General features: G+C 39.2%; 1 protein-coding gene across 2 annotated transcripts in view; it reads left to right on the top strand.

The window, feature by feature from the left end:
- Positions 1-21,015, top strand: part of ARSJ (arylsulfatase family member J) — a 72,798-nt gene that overhangs the window by 5,089 nt on the left and 46,694 nt on the right. The gene's annotated exons all lie outside the window — the stretch shown is intronic.

The raw sequence follows: 21,015 nt of genomic DNA on the forward strand, positions 1-21,015 counted from the left end.
GATTGGCAATCTGAACGGAATTTATACCTTTGGCAATAATTTTGTGTTTTTACTATTTTGTTTTTTATTTTTTCCACTTGGAATGCCATGATGATCATTTTTAACAAATGCAAAGGTAACTCAAATCATGTGCATTTGTTATAGGATATTTCATAAATTCATTTTGTTTTAAAACAGCCCCTACCTCTCACCTAGGGTAATCACTCTCCAAACTTCCAACACCTTAGATTAATTTTTGCCTGTTTCTGAACTTTATATAAATGGAATTATAGAGAAGGTACTTTTTCATGTCTGGCTTCTTTCTCTGAATATTATGTTTGTAAAATTTATCCATGTTGTCGCCTGTAGATACAATTCATTTATTCTCTTTACTGAATAGTGTTCTTTTGCATAAATACACTACAATCTTTTCAGCCATTCTACTGCTGATGGACATTGGGTTGTGTCCAGTGTTGGGTGATTACGAATAGTGCTGCTGTAAAAATACTTGGGTATGTTTTTTTGGTGAACATGTGTATACATTTCTCTGGGATATCTATCAGAAAGTGAGATCGCTGGGTTATAGCTGCGTGTGTTCCGTTTTGGTAGATGCTGCCCGGCAGTCTCCCCAGGCGGTTCTAACAGTTTCCGCCCTCAGCAGTACGCATTCTTAACGATGTATGGAGGGTTCTTTGCATCACATCTTTGCCAACATTTGGCATTGTCTTTCTCATTTTAGGAATTCTGGTTGTTAGGCACTGGTATACCATTATGGTTCAAATTTGCATCTCCCTAGGGACATAAAATTGATCCTCTTTTCATATTTTGTGGACTGTTTGGGTATCCCCTTTTAAGAAGTATCTATTCAAGTCTTTTGCCTATTTTCCCGTTAGGGGATTGCCTTTCCGTATTGATTTGTGGTAGTTATTTATATATTCTATTCCTTGGTCAAATATTTGCATTGCAAATGTCTTCTCTCACTCTGTGGCTTGCTTTTTCACTCTCTTAATAGTGTTTTTTGATGAACAGACAGTTCTAATCTTATTATAGTCTTGTTTATAATCTTTTTCTTTTTATGTCCTATTCAAAATATCTTCGACTAAATCTTATCAATGGTCTTTTTTTCCCTAAAAGTTTTATTGTTTTATTTTTATATTTAGATCTACAATTCATCTGGAATTAATTTCTAGTATGGTGTGTCAGAGTTCAAAATTTTTTTCCATGTATATTTCCATTTGACCCACACTGTTTATTAAAAAGCCCATACTTTCTCCACTTCACTGCAATGCCACATTTTTCATAAATCAGATAAATGTACATGTTTGGGTCTGTTTCTGGACTCTGTTCTGTTCCATTAGTCTCTTTGTCTGTTCTTGTGCCAATACTACATTCTCTTAACTCCTATAGCTTCATAATAAATATTACTGTTTGAAATGTGAGTCCTTATAGTTGTTCTTCAAAATTGCCTTAGCTGTTCTTTACCAGTTCATTCATTTTAATATGAAAGAAGGGAAGTATGGATCTATAGACGCAAATTGGTTGAAAGACTTGGTTTTGGGGAATACGAGATAGTTCTCTTCTGAATTATCCTATTTTCTACGTTAAATAACAAATGAGGTCATTAGCTGAAACTGAGGATCTGGAGACAGAGATAGGAAATATTCTTCTAGGAGAGTGAGAAAGTGAATTAAGTAGGAAAATGCTGTAAAAGTCCTGGGCAGCAATAAGAGCCCACTTGAGATTTGTGGTCATAAATTTAAACAGAGACCAGTCATCATTTGTTTGTTTTTCTCGCTCCACGTTCAGGTGCTTGTGTGCAGAAGAAGCGCCATTGAAGAGGTGGATTTAACTAGCTTTGGGGCTTTTCCAAATGAATAGAGCAGGATTGTGGACTCTCAACTTGGCAAGGAAAAGGGGAAGACTGTAAGGGATTTATGTTCTCCAAAAGAGTGCCAGAGTCAGTGGATCGACTGTGCGGCTGGGGTTGAAGTGAGGACACTGCAGGAAATCTGAAAAGATAGATAATGGTAATTGGAGAAGTGTATGCTTGGGATCAAAATTTTGTAAGTAGTGCAGTTTTGGGCAATTATAGAGGAGGGAATGCTAAGGGGAGATGGAGGAAAGGTCTTTGGAAGTGAGGAAGGCAGGTGTTGGATGGGCAGGGTACTGGATGGATCGCTTCGGTGGATATTGAAATCATTAAGAACAATGAGAGGAGGGGTGGTAAAGAGGACAGTGAACCAGGTGCTAGAATCGTCTGTGATTTAGGGGTGAGGGAAGGGCCTGGAATGGGGTGAAGGACTCTAACAGGAAAGATGGTGAGTCTATAGTTTGTTGCCTTTCAAAAGTTGAGCTTTTAAAAGGAGACAGGAGCAAAAATTGTCTAGAAGTGCCAGTGAGGAACTAGGAGGACACCCATCCCTCTTCAGACTCGGTGACAATTGGGGTGCGGGTAAAAGACCAGTCCAGCAACAAGCCAGCAACGAGCTAGAGCAAGAAGGTGGAGGGAGGGTCCAGGAAGGGGATGAGGTCAGAGAGGATTTTGCTAATGACAGACTTGCAGTAACAAGATTCCTTGGAAAGAGTTATGGAGTTAGGAGGGGAGAAGGATTGAATCAGAGTAGAGGATGTACAGAGATACGTAGCGATGAGAATCTGAGGGAAAGCAGAGACATTGGAAAGTTTGGAGTCATGGTGAAGGTTCAAATAAGTGGTGTTGAAAAGCATGGTGGAATTTTTTTCCAGATGATCTCTTAGGAAGTGGTAAGTGTTCGGTCTTAATTACAGCCTTTTTCTGGGGATTGATTGAGCTGGCCTCCTGACTGGCCGTCACCAACTACTGCAGCCACACTGTACAGTCAGGCGCGCAGCCAGGAGCTTGGGGGCCTGGTGTGGTCCAGGAAGATGGGATCCGTGTAGGCCTCCTCTGTGGACTGCAGGGGGCGGTAGAGACAGGGGAACGTGTCTCCCAGGAGTTTACAGAGTCTTGCATTAGATGTGAAATCACCAATCAACAATTATCCTGGTGTTGAAACCCTGAAAAAGTCATTGAATTCTTTCAGGCGCTCTCACAGGAGAAAGATTCAAGGCCGCTAAGGGGAGCAGAGTCTGATTGTTCCATTTCATAGGCACGTGGGCAGACACACACACGTTTTCTCTGGACCAAGATTGTAAATGTCAAGGGTCAGCCCTGCTCCCCCTTCCATCCACTTCTTTTACCCAAGGCCTAGTCTTAAGTAGAGTTATAGAACACTGGGTGTTCTCAACACACCAGAGAGTACTCAATAAATATCTGTTACTAAGAGTTCACTTCTACATTCATAAATATTTAGTTAATACACAAACATTTAGAAACATTTAAATGTTTATGGTTGGAAGTTTAAAAGAAATAGGAGTTTTTTTCCCAGCCTTGCTTTGGCTTTGGCAAACGAATATAAAATGTGGAGAGAGTGGCTTTCAAACCTCACGTATCCATTTCCAAAAGAATGACTCCTTCTTTTCCTACAAAATGCTGTTTGTGCACTCTGCACATTTTGCTTTTATGTGCTTGACAAGTTTGTTATTGATGTTATAAGTTGCATGCTTTTCCCCCAGGATGCTCAGGAGACAGTGTTCACTCTTCACTGAGGTCGGCGGTGAGCCAACTTCAGAGACACTTTGTTTAGTAAATTCTTAGGTCTTTTGAAGGAAAAAAAAGAAAAGAATGACTCCATAGACCAGACCACTGGACAAACAGCTGCCTCATATTTGACCAGATGGACTTTCCTGACAGTGGGATCATGGTCAAGTAAGCTATTGGCATACCCTCATGATCAAAGTCCCTAACTTTAAATGAATCTTTTTAAAAAGACACCTTTTGAAGTGAATCCCTACTCAGGTAATTCGGTCGAGTTTCCTGAATAGTTGTTCTGAGAGGTGGAAATTTATCCAGGTGCAGAGGGTTGAGAAAATTTTGTTTCATCCAAATGACCTCTCCTGGAGATCAAAGATGGGAGGACGGAAAGACTTGGAGCCCCTGCTTCTAATATGAGCTCAGTATGAAAGCATCTTTTATTTCAAAGTTTGGTTTCATTCGGATTTTTTCCTATAGAAATATTCCAGAATCGATTTCGATGTCATCTTTTTCTGCATTTAACTTTGACGTAATTAGAGTTTGTGGTAATGTTCTTTCATCATTCTAGATATGAAATATTCCCAGAAGTGTTACTTCATTGAGACCTTCCTTTCCCTGTGTGGTCTATTGCAAAAAAGACTTTTTGCCTGTAATCTTTGCTCCCTCTCTCTTCTAATTCACCCAGCACATTCGCTTTACTCCAACCTGACTCTCATTACATCACCACCCTCAGCAAACACCCCCGGGGTCCCCCGCCAACTACCCCAGAATGGGAAAATAAATGAATTTTTACCGAGGACCTTCTTGTGCCAGTTGCTTCTCAAACATCCTGTCATTTGATCCTCACATCCACCCTGAAGGTAAAATATGTTTATTATTTTGAAAAATATTTATGAAATATTTAACAAATGTCCTCATTTTATGGAAGACATATGAAAGCTTTAGAGTAACTATATCCATTGGTCAGAGTCACACAGCTTCTAAGCAGTGGGGTCTTATATTTGAACCTAAACTTGCATGGCTTCAACAAAACCCTGACTGTTTTCATCACCCACTTCTGCCCGCTACGAAAATTGTAAGCACCTTCTCCAGTCTTTAAAAAAGTTTTTAGCCTTGTCTTCCTGTCTGTCTTCAAATGCTCTGCTCCAGAGAAAAGATGCTTCGCTGTTTCTCATGCACATCTTGTGCTTGACTTTCTCCCTCCCTTTGCGCATGCTGTTCCCACTCTTTGGAATTCAAACCCTGTCCCTCTTTGCCCAAATGCCAACCTCTAATTAAGATTTAGCTAAAATACCATCTTCCCAATACAGCTTTCCATGACTCCTCAGCCAGAAATATTTATCCCAATGATGACTTACATAATTCTTTCTATTACTGTCTTGTTAGACCTCATTTTCCACCGTGTGCACAGCTGTTAGTGAACCTCTTACCTCTCCTGCTGGTCCCCCTGACAGCGAGACTGTGATTTATTATCTCCATAAATCTCACAGCACCCCATCCAGTGCTTTGTACTAATAGGCACTAAATAGATGTGTGAAGAATGAAAGAATGAATAGATGAATAAACGATTGTTTATTTCCCTCTGGAAGGCAATGTGTATAGAATTTATTGTGAAGAAATCTGAATTACAATGCTGATTCAACAAATGCCTGACTGTGACTTTGAATAAGTAGTTTAGTCTTTCTGAGACTCCATGTTTTCATCTGTAGAACAGGAATAAGGATATCATTTGTCTTACCAATCTCAAAGGTTATTCTGCTGATCGATTGAGGTAACATACGTGAAAACAGTTTGAGGGACCACCGGCCCTATGGTATAGTGGTGAAGTCCAGGGCACTCTGCTTCAGTGGCCTGGGTTTGCAGGTTTGGATCCCAGGCACAGACCTACACCACTCATCAGCCATGCTGTGGCAGCAACCCACATACTAAGTGGAGGAAGACTGGCACAGATGTTAGCTCAGGGCTAATCTTCTTCAACCTACAAAAGAGGAAGATTGGCAACAGATGTTAGCTCAGAGTGAATCTTCCTCACCAAAAAAATAAAATAAAATAAAACAATTTGAAAACTTTTGAGTATTATATAATTTTTAAGTAAAAATTCTTTTCAATTTAGAGCTACATCTTCATCATTTTAATCCTGTATGAATTTTAAAATAACTATTTGTTCTTTTTAAAAGCTTTCTGTGAGTATAGTCATATCTCTTTTCCAGTTTCAATCTTTTAGTACAAAGACTTAAAATTAAACCCCATATGTTTTAATTTTAATATATTTTTTCCACCACGATTTTTCACATGATATTTTTAGTTCTGAGATTTCCAGGAAGGTTTTTTTTTTTCAGTTTCTGCACTTGGAGATTGTGTGTGTTGTTGGTTGTCATGCTTGGCAGAATCTGATGGAAGCCTGCTAAGCCTATGACAAGCGAAAGCTAATGTATATTTAAACAGTGGCATGAAGAGTGTAACACTAAATGACGAGAACTGAAAATAGGGTAATGGGAAGCCAAGTGATTAATTACTTCAGATTCCTTCAATCCACAATAATTTTAAAACATGTTCTTGAATATCAGTCATGTATTAAGATACAGCTTTGAATGCCAGCTCAGCCCAGGGAACACCACTCCGTAGGTATGCAATCAATTATTTGGAATTGAGACATTATTTTAGGCTTCTGTGGGATTGGAGTGCTCTGTGATCACTGTTTCAGCAACCTCCTAAGTGGTTATATTCCCTGCAGCATCTGAATCCACACTCCTCCCCAGGCCCTGGGGGAAATCTCTGCAGCACAGTTGAAATCATGCCACTCCCCTGCTTCACATCTTTGAAAAGCTGCCGCCACCTGTAGACTCAAGCCCAATCCCTAAGCAATCCGTATAAGGCCTTCAAAATCTGGCCTCTGATCTATTCTGGTGGAGTCTCCCAACACTTTATACCCTCTTTAGATTATCACTGCCAGGGTACTTGTACCTTCCCACAAGAGCTAGGCCCCCTAAACTCCCTGTTTCCTTCAAAGCAGGATTCCTTTTGCTAGAATGTTCTTCATTCTCCTCTAGGAAAAAGCCAGTGCACCCTCTCAGACCCTCTCTCACCCTCATCTCCTCTCCCGTCCTCCTCTGATCATTTATACACCTTTACTCATTTTCTTGGGTACAATAAGACGTAGGGGCCAATGTAGAGTGATAGAATTCTTAGGATTTAAAGGCATGTTGCACGTCATTTTTTCCAACCCCTTCATTTTGTGAGAATGAATGGAGCTCTTCTCTCCACTGACCAAACAGAATCTATAATAGCATGTCTCCATCATATCACCGACACCAGTCTACCAGCCACCTGGGCCTGGTGGGAGGCAAGCCAGAAGATGATCACGAAGTTGTTGTCGCCTTACTGATGCATACATTGATATGCTTTTCTCAGGACTTGGCTGTTCTCAGGCTTGATGGAGAGGGTGGGGGAACCAGACCTGGATGAGAAAGAGGCCAGGGAATCTGACAGGACCCTGTGAGAGTACTGGATTGTTCCATGCACAATGTCCAAACAGTCTTGATAAGCATGGTTTGGCAACATTCATTGTCCAAGAGGATCCAACCAGCAGGTAGACACAGAAGCAGGAACCTGAGTGGCAACCAATGCTTGATTAAATTAGATTCATGACTACAAATCCAAAATTGGCACTCAAAATGCCCAGCGATCCTTTTACCTTCCTCTAGGGTGTGTCCCATTCTTCAGAGCTACTATTTCAAAATTTCTCATCTCAAACTGCCAGTATCCTCTCATCAGCTCAATACCTTACTTCAAAATTCCAGTGAGAGAAAAGAAGCATTAATGAGCTCTCTTTCGTATTAGCAACATAAAAGTTACCAATCCACGGGCATTGATCACCTTCTTCTCTGCCTTCCTTGGTCCAGGGGGCGTTGAAGCACACACACCTGTCACTGACTCATGCTCCCCAGGGCTACTTCTGCCCTCCTCAAGGACTTGATTCCTATACTTTTACCCTTTCTCTCCTTCATATTTAATTGTTCTAGCTCTATGAAATCATTTCTATCAGCATGTAAGTGAATTTAAGTTCCTTCTATCTAAAAACAAACAAAAACAAAGCAAAAACTTACTTGACTCAATTTCTCTGCTCTCCTACCTAGAAAAAATTCATGAGTCATCTATACTTGCTAACTCATTCCAATAATTAATTTATACTATATTAATCTAGACTATAATTATCTATACTATAATTTTGATAGTATAATCTTATACTACAATATTAATTATATTAATGTATGTCATAATGTATATTCTAATATCAATATATACTATAAATTATATATAATTTTAAGATGTTTAATAAATCTATAATTTATTAACAATTTATAAAAATATTGTGCCATAAGCTTGAATCTGAAGAACTCAACAATTTTTAAATTGTTTTATCAGACTTTAAAAAATGATCTTTAGAATGAGTATCATGAGGTTAAAGACTGTGTTATATCCTTTGAACATGTCAGATTCTTGCACAAGATAAGGCCATAATAAATATACATGAACTGAGTACTTCAGACTCATCAAATTAAAGTTTAGTTTAGTTTAGAAATTTTTTAACTCACTTGAAAATGTAAGCGCAAATACTTGAAATCAGTTTTTTACTTTGATCCTAGTTTGTTTGTCTTAGCAATGCTATAAAATCTAATGTAATCATACCTCTTTCTAGCTCAAGGATTTAGTTGAAGATAAAATCTTGGTAGTAGAGATGTAACATTTATTTGGCACTTAACAAGTGTTAAGGAATATATTTTATATATATATATATATGATTCTCTAATATATATTCTCTAATCTATCTATGTAGGTATATATCTTTTTCTCTCTATATATATATATATATTCTCTAAGCCCCATAACTCAGGGGTAATTATTATTATCCACATTTTACATGTGAAAGAAATCAAGCTCGCAGAAGTAAAGTATTTTGACAAAGACTTAGTAAGTAATGAGGCTAGAATTCCAATCCCAACACTATGGTTTTTCCACAACATTATTCAGATGGTTGACAAGATGGGTTATCTTTAGAGCAGAAATAAATGAATATCTTATTCAAAGTAAATAAGAGAAATATCTTCATTCAAAGTAAAGCAACAACAGGCTGAATAGATACTTATTCTAAAAGCCAGACACTCGTTTCAAACTGGCTTTCCCATACAATCTGGGGAAACTGGAATATGCTCTTGTTCCTCATTTGCTTTATATGTAAATTACAGATAACATTATTAACTTACCTTTCAGAATTTGTAAGAACACTTAAATTATTAACCCCCTGGAGAATTTGTTAAAACATTCGTTCCTCTGGGCCCGTCCCCAGGAATTCTGTTTCGGAAGGTCTAGGATGGGCCCTGAGATTCCACGTTACTAACAAACCACCTGGTGCTCATGTGATGATGAAGTCACTGGTGGTCTGGGAACCACACTGAGTAACACTGCAATACAGTTTTTCGTTTTTTTGAGGACGATTAACCCTAAGCTAAGATCTGCTGCCAATACTCCTCTTTTTGCTGAGGAAGACTGGCCCTGAGCTAACATCTGTGCCCATCTTCCTCTACTTTATATGTGGGACACCTGCCACAGCATGGCTTGACAAGCAGTGCACTGTCTGCACCCGGGATCCGAACCTGCGAATCCCGGGCCGCCGAAGCAGAATGTACGAAATTAACCGCTGTGCCACCGGGCCAGCCCTCTGCAATACAGTTTTTATTGTTTTAATGCTCCATGACTGTTTATTACCATCTTTATCTCTCTTAGTTTTCACCATTTATTCAACATCTACCATATACGTATGACTGTTTAATTTGAGTACTCTCCATGTAGTAAGCACAGTTTTTCCTCCTACTCTAGAATTGAAAGCTTGTTTCAGGTCACATAGATCTGACTCTTGAAGGAGACATCTTCTCTATTAACATGCTCTGCTCTCCTATAAAGTGAATGATAAAAAGCTTCTTATTTTGAGCAAAGCAATTGGCTCAAGAGCAAGAGCAAAATCAACTGAATTTCTGAGAACTAAATCATGAAATCGAAGATGCTAGGAAATAAAGACATTTTGGCAAATTGCTCTTTTCTTTTAGAACCTTTCTAACGCAATGCCAACTTGAAGAAAATGGATGTTTATTTCGGGGTCTTGTTTAAATCAGTAAACTATGAATTTGATTTAATTTGCATCAATTTCAGGACACGTACATGTATATGCTAATTTTCTGAAGGCTTATAGCTAGTCTGAATTAGCTGGGGAACTCACTGTCATCATTTACCTTTAAAAGAAACTTGGGTCATTTGGGTCAACAGTCTTGAGATTTGCTAAAATAATTCGATGATTTGGTTCTAACGATGGAACACTTCTGATCTCTTTTCTTTTCCTTTGTGGCTCTGAATGATCCCAGATGACAAAATAACAAAACAGAAAACACAACTAATTTAAAATAGAGTTTTATTGAGACAAATGTTAATATTATGTCATTTAATGCTCACCACAAATCTGTGAGGCAAGTGAGTGTTATTATTTCTCAGTTTTATAAAGGAAACTTCCAAGGTAAATGTACATCCTTACAAGTTCCACAGGGCAGAAAACTATGCATTAACTAGTTTGTCAGACTCATGTGTAAACCTTCATAAAGCTTCCCATTACCAGTTAATGAGATAATGACCCCGGATTTAATTTGGCTTCTTGTTTTCCTTTCCCTGAAATTCATTCATTATTCATTCATTCATTCGTTTGGTACTGAGCACCTACTCTTTGCCAGGTACTGCCCCAGGCACTGGGAAACATACTGGTGGACACAACCTACAAAAATCCCTGTTTTCATGACATTTATATTCTAATGCAAGGAGACACAAATAAGTGAAATATATAATATGCTAGAGGGCGATATGCTCTATAAAGGAAAATATAGCAGGAAAGGGGACAGGAGTCGCAGGGTTAGGAGGATGATATTATGGAGGTCAGGGAAGGCCCCAGTGAGTAAGCAGATGAAGGAGGGACCTTGTATATCACTGCTGCAGGAATGCAGGACAGTAAATGCCTAGACCCTGTGACAGGAGCATCCCTGGTGTGTTCAGGTACCATCAAGAGGCCAGTCCAGCTAGGCTGGATCAGAGAGAGGGCAGGGGAGAGTAAGAGGAGGTGGGGCCAGAGTGGTTAAGAGAGCCAGATCCTGTAGTGCAATATGGGCCGAGGCAAGACGCTGACTTTCACTCTGAGTGAACTGGGAGCCATTGGAAGGTGTGTGAAGCAGAGAGGCGACGTGACCTCACACGGGTTTTAACAGAATCACTTCTGTGGTTGTGGTAAGGGTAGATCCTAGAGGTAAGGTTTGCAGCAGGAAGACCTCACAAAGAGACCACCCCTCTAACTTGTGTGAGAGATGATGGGTATGGAGAAGGGTGATAGGAAGAGGTGGCTTCTAAGTATATTCCGCAGGTAGAGCAGACAAAAGTTTTGGATGGACTGCAAATGGGTTGGGAAGAAAAGGAGGAATCAAGGACAACTTCAAGGTCATTCACTTTGCTATTAGCAAAAAAAAAATGTGCTCACTCAAGCAGATAAGTTACTGCTGATCACAAATTACAGGAACCTCTTCAGCAATTATATTCACACTTCAAAGCCCACCAATAAATAATAGCCTTTGTTTCTCTCTCCTCCTTTGCCTAACTCCCTGAGGTTGTATAGTTTGATGGGTTGCAGTAATACTATATGTTTTTTTCATTTACAACATGGTTCAGGGAAAAGAACATGGTAGGCAGGTAGGAAGAGCTGCATTTGAGTTCAGGTTCATCCAATTACTAATGTTGCAAAAGCAAGACCAAGCGGCACAGGCGAATGTGGAGGAGGGGCCTGTGTCAGGGCGAGGACAGCCCTTGTCTGGTCCAAGGCTGTCCCAGGATGACGTTAACTGGGTGAATTCTCCATTCCCATCACTTTACCACCTTAGCTTGCAGGCAAACCCTGCACGTTATTAGCACAACCAGAGTTGCTCAGATGGTTGGTGAAAAAAGGCAACCAGCAAGAAGAGCCAATGTATGAACTCAACATTCCTCTCTCTTTCCATCACATTGAAAATGCCGCTACTCAGAGTGAATATCCACTGCACACACACAAACACACATGCGCATGCGTTTCTCCCTTCTCTTGGATGAGTATCAAGGCCAGAGAGTCTGGGCAGTCCTTGGTGGCTGGCTCTGCACCTATATTTTTAGAGTTATGCTTTTTAAGGATTTACTTCTGGTAAGATTTTTTTTTAGTTTGAGGTACACTCATTTTGTTTCTCAGTTTAAAATAGCTAAAAATAGAACATCTGCTTTCATTTTTAAAAAATGGCCATTTTAAAAAACTTTTCCACATGGGTGATCTCTTCTTTTTGTTCTCCCAATCAGTGAAGCGCTCTCTAGACGGTTTATGAACCACACCGGGTAAGTCATAGTACTGCTGGCTTCTGCTGTGGTTTCTGGGCCAAGGAGCTAACAGCTGTGCAGACGCAGAGAAAAGCTCGCTTTCAGCACGTTCATCTCCCTCCCCCCTGCTACGGAGATCAAAGGTCCCCCCTCCCTCTGATGTAACTGTGAGCCCAGAGTTTCCGTTTCTTGGATTTTGAGGACACAAAATCTCTTACTGGTGCCAAAGAAATGTTTTAATTAGTCATTTCTTAAAGATGCTGAATCTCAAGAATCTTTTACAATTTCAAATCTCTCCTCTAAATCCCTTAGTTTTGCAACTCTGTGGAACTTTGGTCAAGCCGTGTTGTCTTGTCATGTGAGTGTGACTTCACTTCCCAAGGGCTGGAGGGCTTCCCCAGCTCTCCCCCAGCAGATTTAGTTTCACCTCCCCTGGCTATCTACGCAGGAACCACAGTCGTCTCTTTCTCCGTCACTTATTTTTGACCTCGTGGAGCTGGCCACTTCACACTTTTGTCTACCATGGGGAAACTGATTTATTTCCTTGTTGGACTTGAAACTTGTTCTGTGATTTACAAACATTTTTTTTTGCTCTGGAACTTTTTATTCAAAAGAATTCTTTGATGGAAAAGCCCAGTCTATAAGACAGATGAAGGCAGGACTGGGGGCAGAGCCTCAACCTCTCCCTTCCAAGGCAGGCTGAGGGCGCTCTGCCCGATCTCCAGCGCTCCTGCATCGTTGTTTGAGATAGTCAGGCCTAGCCAATCTACTCTGAGAGTAACCGTCCAATATATCCAAGAAGATAAGCTACTGACTTAATGCTACAAATGAGTACCTTGTTGATAATGCAGTCATTCTCAAGAATATAGGATATAGATATCAAGCTACAAAATGTAAAAATAATGACACAGCAGCAGCAACAGCAAAAAGCCACCAATCTCTTAAACACATCTTTTATAAGAAAATGCTTTGATTACAACATTTTTTAATAAATTATGATGTTTATTTTGATGCTTTTAAAGAATCGATTATAGCTTTTAAAGATGAGGCAGTTCAGTAATTATCTTGAGGTGTTGTAATGCCACAGTGGAAGGGGCATGAAAGACTTCAGCATCCAAGTAAGGTGCATGGAGGTACGTGGAAAATAACGATCGAACAACAAGGTCTGCACAGTGGAGATGACTTCTCAGGTAATACTAAACTCAAGATTTTCCCTTGTCATCAAATACCATTTCAGTAGCCCGACAGAAAGAAAAGAGTACAACGAAGCTATTATTCAGTGAGGAAGTTGAAGGTAAGCGTGCTACAGCACAGTTATCCGGAACTAACACTTAAAATGTGTTCTCCTTCTGTGTGTGTCCTATAAAATGCCCACTATAACTCCACTGCCTCATTAGTATTTCTCTAACTCTGCAGCAGGGAATTAGTAGGACATGGTCCAATGAGAAATGAGAAGCTGGAGAGACATAATAACAGTAAGAATGGAAAAGAGAACAAAAATTCAAGAGACAGTCAGTCATAGAAGGGACATTACTTAATGCCCGAATGAGCATAGCTTGAAATGAAGAAAGGGGAAACTAGAAGACGTTCAGAAAAGTTCTGTTTGGGTGACTGGTAGGTCACAGCAACATTAACCAAAATGCAAGGTGGGGCATATTCTGACCTTAAACTGTGCTTTTTGGCTTCATCTTTGCATTCCATCTTTCAAAAACCAAATACCGCTTAATAATATGCAGCCATGTAAACACATTCTGGTGAAACAGTTAATCCCATGTTGACTGCAGTTGCCAAATGGCTTAAAAAAATCATGCTAAATAAAGATAAAGTGAAACAGCGAGCTTCTGTAAAACGTTTAAGTGCTACACAGGATCTTTGTACCTATATAAATAAAAAGATAGCAAACGGAGGTTCCTCTAATAAATGTTGAAATTCAGGAAAGGTAAGACATAAAAACAAATGAAGTGCCATCTGTCTCTTACCATGGCCTCTCCGAAAAGCTAGAAGTTCTGTCTCCCTTGAGACTGTGCAATTGCTCACAGCTTCCCCTCTGTCCTCACCTTCTAACAGCCAAGCGTCTCAGGGAGCTTTATTACTATAACCCGTGTTTGGCCAGAATGATTCAATATTAAGGAATTGATTCACTGGGTCAGAGCTAGTGTGTCCATTTGAAACACTCAACAGAAGGTTTGTTAAAGGAAATGTCTTGCATATTTAGAGGTAAAGCTGTTAATGGGACAGGACACTGCACTGAGGGTAAACAGAAATTGTTTCCCCCACAGTGTGCTGTTGGCGTATGAGGTTTATGTTCTGTGTGAGCCACTCAGAAACAGCAATCTGAGGCAGATTACATAACATTTGCCTGAAAAAAAATGTTCTTTTCAGACAGTTCTAGTTAGTATTAAAATTTTTATAGTGCTTTTAAGTCACTATTTTAAGAAGGAAGACATTGTTTTTATCACCCGCTTCCAAAACACAAATGGCTTGGGAAGAGGTTATTTTAAGGGCTGGTGGAGTAGAAATGGAGAGAGTGGGTATAACCTGTGTGAGAGGGTCTGGCCTTGAAGCAAAGGCAAGAGAGAAATATTGTGGTATTTAAAAAGTAGCAGGTTCAAAGAGAGGGTATTTTTAAAATAGAGAAACGCGTGCTTAAGATGTGGGTGAGGGCACAGCAGAAAATATAGTGGAAATTAGTGGAAAGTGAATGAGTTAACAAAGAGGAGAGGTAAATTTGAACCACAATCGCCCTCTTCTCAGTCTATTTGAAATCTTATTTATCCTTGAAGATCCAGATCAACGTCTCATGGTTCTCCAAATCCTCTATGCCCTAAGCTCCGTTATCTGTACATTTGTATATCTGTAACAGCTAAAGACAAAACATCAGGTTAATATCCGTAGAGAAAAATATAGCAAATCTATGATGTGAGGGCCTGATATTTATCAAAGCTAACGGTTTAGAGACCTTCTTTAATTATCTGAGTTATCTGGTTTGGAGAACGTAGTACAAACAGAAAAATAATGAATGGATTCCATAATTTCTCCACACATGGGGAAACATTAGACCATATTCTCTCTTAAGTCATAACATCGATAACACTGTTCATGCTACTGGTTATGCACATACTGTTTTACTTAACACTAATTTGGCTTCTATAACTCTCTGCCCAGTTAGACTGGATTTTCACAGCACAATGCTTTCTGCCCAGGAACATTCAAGAAGGTGGCTGCTTTTTCTTCTCCTTTTTCACCAGGCCGCCTCACTCAGTTCCAGTTGCCTCAGGAGAACTGCTGTTCAGCTCTCCTTTCCGTGGCAGTTTGGAGGGAGAGTAAAAGGAAACAGAGGCTCCAGGCAGTGGCAACAGCTGGAAGGCATCTCTAATTAGATTCCAGGCGGACTTGGGCTGCATTTATAACTTTCCATATGCTGGCTTACGGTTCCTTTTAAAAAGGCTCCCAAAACACCATGCAAATTTCAAAAGATTTGCTTACTTGTATATGTCATTCAACATGAAGTTGTTTTTCTTGTGCCCCTTAGCATGGAACATGGAACTGTAATCGCGGAGTCCTAACTTAGAGGATGTTCTCAAGAGAGGATGTCTTAGAAGGTCTGTGTGTTTGACTGATTTATCATTTATTCATAAAAGTTTTAAGACTGCCATTATGTCATAAAATTAAAAGATATATTTAAGTCTTGTAGATGAAATTCTATCTGACTTTTAAGTTTTTTCTCACATATGCGATTTGTAGTCTTTTTTTACAAGTTAATGTTACTTTTTTCTTAAGAAGCATAAAAGAAGCAAACCATTGTGTTCAATATAGAAGCTAATCAGTGGCCATGAACTGTGAAAACATATGTTGTGCATTTGTGATTATGGTTTTGTGCTCAACAGTAGAGACAGGGCTTGGAGTTGTTGCTTCTACGTTCCCTCCTGGAAAGATTGATTTCAAGTTTTCCTACTCAATGGAACTAAAAATCACATTTGTTGCAGAAGAACTTAAAAGGCCCATTGCCATTCTCAAACACAGGGTCAGTCTACTTAATTTTACAATTTGCCTTCTGATAAGATGTATTTCTTATTAGCTTTGCAGTCATAATGGATTTATTTTTGTATTCACTTTTCTCAGGAGAGCTCCCTGAAATTAACTTTTTAAAATAAGATTTTTAGAGGGCTGGCCCAGTAGCGTAGTGGTTAAGTTGTCTCGTTCTGCTTCAGTGGCCCGGAGTTCACTGGTTCAGACCCTGTGCACGGACCTACACACCACTCAACAAGCCGTGCTGTGGTGCTGACCCACATACAAAATAGGGGAAGATTGGCACAGATGTTAGCTCAGGGCCAGCCTTCCTCACCAAAAAAACAAAGATGTTTAAAGATGCTAATAAAGATATGTAAACAAAATGGTGATAATACCTCTTGGAAAGCTGAATGAAAAAGAACTGTCACCATCTCAAGGCATCAGACATCACGTTGAAGCCTTTATTGCTATTAACTTACTCTGTAATGAATCCCCCTCAAAGCTCTTCCCCACCAAACCTAGCCTTGCCTAAAAACCTTTCATAATCATGAGCTGCCAACAGTTATTAAAAACATTAATTATTCTAAAGTAAAATGCAGTCTTTAATTTATGATAAGATACATAATTATGTAGTTTCATCTTGCCCTTACAATTGCAACAGCCTGTGAAATGGTCCACTGCCACCATTCTCTTCCTTCCACCGTTTTTCTCCACTCAGCCCCTGGGATTGTCTTTCTGAATTGCGTATCGGATGGTGCTCTTCACAATGTGGAGCCCGAATCTTGGCACAAAAGACTCCTCACAAACCAGCTGCTCGCTATCTTTCCAGACCCCTTTCTCACCACTCTTCCAAGGACCCTGTCATCTGCTTCTGCTGAGCATGTCACCACTTCATGAACTTCTCTCTTTCTCTTACTTCTATGCCTTTTCACAGGATATTCGTTTTGAAATGCCTTTTATCCCTTTCTCATCCTGTGTATATGTGATTCATCCTACAAAACTCAAATCAAATTTTACTTCTTATGCTTATTCCTGCAGATGAGTTTCTCCTTTTTATTCACATATTTTATTTACACTAGTGGTGCCATGGCACTTATCACCATGTTCTCCATTGTGATCTGAGCTCTTCAGAGACACAGGCCTTGTCTCATAGACTTAACCTTGCCCTGTATCTGGCATTACATGGCATTCAATAAGCTGTCAATAAATATTCATTAAGTTAATGTGTGTCCCACTGATTTCTAGTATATTTGTAATATTTCTAAATATTTTTTATTTTAATGTCTTAGTTCCCTTTCTCCTATAATTTCTGTTAAATGATGAATAATTAATTCTTTATGTTCTAAGAGAACAGTATATTAACTATACCCATGTGAAGGGGAGGCTCCTTTATTATTATGAATAATTCGGATCCTAATTTTTTTTATTCTGAGTGTAGGTTTTCATACAGTACGTTTTACCTCACTTTCTTTCAACATCACTATCCTCCCCAATATTATCCTCATATTTTTAGAAGAAATTAAATACAATATTTTAAGTGGTTTTTTCCCAGCTTGGGCATATAGCTCAATGAATATTCAATTCCAGTGCTGCTTTGAAAAATTACTATGTTTCAGTACAAGTCTGTTTTGTTAACTTGTCCCATCTACTACTCATCCAGTCTTGTTTAAGAGATGGGGTTCAATGAACTTTTGGCTATAGTTTAAATTACATCTTATTCCAGGTAATTAGAGAGAAGCCTAAGTCAAGTCAGCTGGAAATGCAAAGACAAAGAGAAGAGAAAGGGAAAAAGAGAAATTGTCATCAGACTGTAAGCCAAGTAGCTACTGTTTGGGTATTGTTGGCAAAGAAGCATAAATATATGCTGTGCATTTTCCAGATATTTTATATCCACTTGGGTTTTATCATTAAAAAATAATAATAAATTAATATATCCTCTGGAAAAAGTAATCTTATTTCTCCACCATAAATTTCAAATCAAATCTTTTAAATTTATAAAATTGCTTTGTCCTTACTGAATAATTAATTTTTACTAATTATAAATCATAAGCTCTTTTTGCCATATTTCCTTAAATATATTAAATATATTCCTTAAATATATTTCTGATTAAAATCAGGATGCAATGGCCAGAGGCTGAGTTATGTAATTAGTCTTTTCATAATTAAGATGACGTATCATTATGCTAGAACAATTAGGGAATAGGTTTTATTCCTTCTGTAGCAGTTTGGACTTAGTCCATTTGTTTATATTAAGTTACAGTTAAATGATAGCTAGACAAACCCCAAAAGGTAATTTTCCTTAAAAAAAAATCTAGAGAAGAAAATTCCAAAGTGTTTTCTGATGTTAAAAAAGTCATAGTTATTTTCAACCACAAAAGCAGGAAAGTTCCCTTTATAACCAATTTGAAATTCTAGCTAGACTTCTTCTGTCCTTCTTATACTCAGTGGGATTAGAATACTTACCATAATCTATCATTTTCATAATTTATAAATACCTTATTTCATTCCTTAGCCTTTCTTTCCTTGAGCTTTTGTTTTTGTGGAGTGCTTGCTGTTCCATCATGATTGGATTACACATGTAAGGAGAGCTCCACGTGATGAAAATGCTAGCGAAGCACGTAGTTTTTATCAACTATAAATGGTTTATTTACATATATTTATATTATAGTTTATATATAATAAATGCATTTTTGTAATGCAAAAAAGAACATTTTGTGACAATAGCTAATCTCTTGACTTGAAAAAATAACAAGATAGGGGCCATCCCGGTGGCATAGTGGTTAAGTTCACATGCTCCGCTTCAGCAGCCTGGGGTTTGCAGGTTCGGAACCTGGGCGCTGACCTATACACCACTCATCAAGCCATGCTATGGTGGCTTCCCACGTACAAAGTAGAGGAAAATTGGCACAGATGTTAGCTCAGCAACAATCTTCCTCAAGCAAAAAGAGGAAGATTGGCAACAGATGTTAGTTCAGGGCCAATCTTCCTCACCCCCCAAAAAATAATAAAACATTAAAAAAATAAACAAGATACATAGAATAGATAAAATAGGGTAGCCTAATCCAACCAACATTGCATTCTTCCTAATAGAAGTGAATTTACATGAAATTTTTTCACATAAATAAAAAACAGATCAATGAAAATCAACAGGTTGCATGTATATCTACTAGGTGATATATCATTCAAGTTCCTAATATTTGGGCTTTTGTAACCTATAAAAATGATACTTTTGTATCCAGTACTTTAATAAAAAGATGATACAGTGTCAAGAAGTGGTAAATACTGTGAAGAAAAATAAAGCAATGTAAGGAAAAAGAGAATGAGAGGAATTGCCCTATTTCTATAGGGTCCTCAGGGAAGTGTCTGTGGAGAGGCAACATTTGTGACCTGAATGAAATGAAGAACAAGCTAAGCCACGATTGGTCCAGGCTGAGGGAGCAGCAGTTGCAGAGGGCCCGGGATTAGAGCTGGCTTGGCGTGTTTGAGAACTGGCGGGTGAGCTGGTGTAGGGCAGTTGAGCAGAACTGGTTAGCGGGCTGGTGTGGAGTGGAGGAGCAGAGCATGGTAGGAAATGGGGACAGACACAAAGTCAGGGGCCAGACTATATACGGTCTCGCACTCATGGTAAGGACTTTGAAACTTAACCCAAGGGTAATGGGACACCACTGAAAAGTTTTGAGCAGAGATGTGACATGATCTGATTTATATTTCAAAATGATTTTTCTAGCTCTCAGTACCTCAGTTGAACTGTATGAGGCAGAGGATTACAACCTCTCAGAATAAAGGATACTGTGTCTCCTGGGGTAGAGTAGAATCTGCTTTCTCTACTTATAGCCACTTGCATGTTGGGTTAGGTCAAAGGGAGCTGGTCCACAGAGGCACATGTTGACCTGCAAACAAGCTTCTATTGCAAACAATGGGCTCATGCACCTGCACAAATGTAGTCTGACTCCCTGTTTCCAAGGCAGGTTTCCCCACTCCCACCCCAAACCTAGCCCAAGTGTTCATAAGCAGGGAACATCACCACATCTCACTGCAGTGCCCAGGAGCCTCCACAGCTTATTCCTCTAACGCTGGCCAACTGGCGAGTGTGGGGCCTTGTCCCTGATCCCCAGCCCACTGGTGGAAGAGTTTAGGGGAGTTAGGGCAGCGTCTTACATAGGCAGCTCCTAGGTCACGTACAATCCCTTCCCTCAGACACTTGTCCACAACCATCAAAGGAGCAATTAGGACTGAAGAGTCCATTTATTTTGGCCTCAGGACAAGATCAAAATCTATAAAAAAGAGACTTGTTGATTGTATTCTTTGTTTCTGATAAAATTACAAAATTGTCACTTGCAATGTTCAAAAAATAGCACTATTTTAGCTATTTTGACCTTATAAACTATTCCCTATTCAATAAATATTTTCCTATTTTGCCCCAAGAAAGAGTGAACATACTTCCTTTAAAAATTTGAGCAATTATAGGGGCCGGCCTGGTGACACAGCGGTTAAGGGCACGTTCTGCTTCACCAGCCTGGGGTTCACTGGTTCGGATCCTGGGTGCAGACATGGCACCACTTGGCAAGCCATGCTGTGGTAGGTGTCCCACATATAAAGTGGAGGAAGATGGGCGTGGATGTTAGCTCAGGGCCAGGCTTCCTCAGCAATTTGAGCAATTGCCTTCCGCGTTTCTTGAATTTTTCCTGTAGGAATATTTCAGGCCCGCATATAATAAGTATGAGCTCAAACATCTTAATATGAAAACATGTTAACTATCCTAGAGATGACATTGTCTAAGGAAATACATGGTTATCTGTTTTTCCCTCATCTAAATGAATATATATCTTTTATCTTTAGTTCAGAAACAATCATAATTGGGTCAGCATTTTAATCAAAGATAATCAAAATTCTTGTGCTTTAAACTTAATTTTCTTAACACCTGTGGTTTAAATCAGTGCTCCTCATTCTGAGGGATTCCGTCATTCACGATGTGCTGGCCCATTTGG

The sequence above is a fragment of the Equus przewalskii genome, chromosome 2, assembly GCF_037783145.1.
Source record: "Equus przewalskii isolate Varuska chromosome 2, EquPr2, whole genome shotgun sequence".
NCBI classification, from domain to species: domain Eukaryota; kingdom Metazoa; phylum Chordata; class Mammalia; order Perissodactyla; family Equidae; genus Equus; species Equus przewalskii.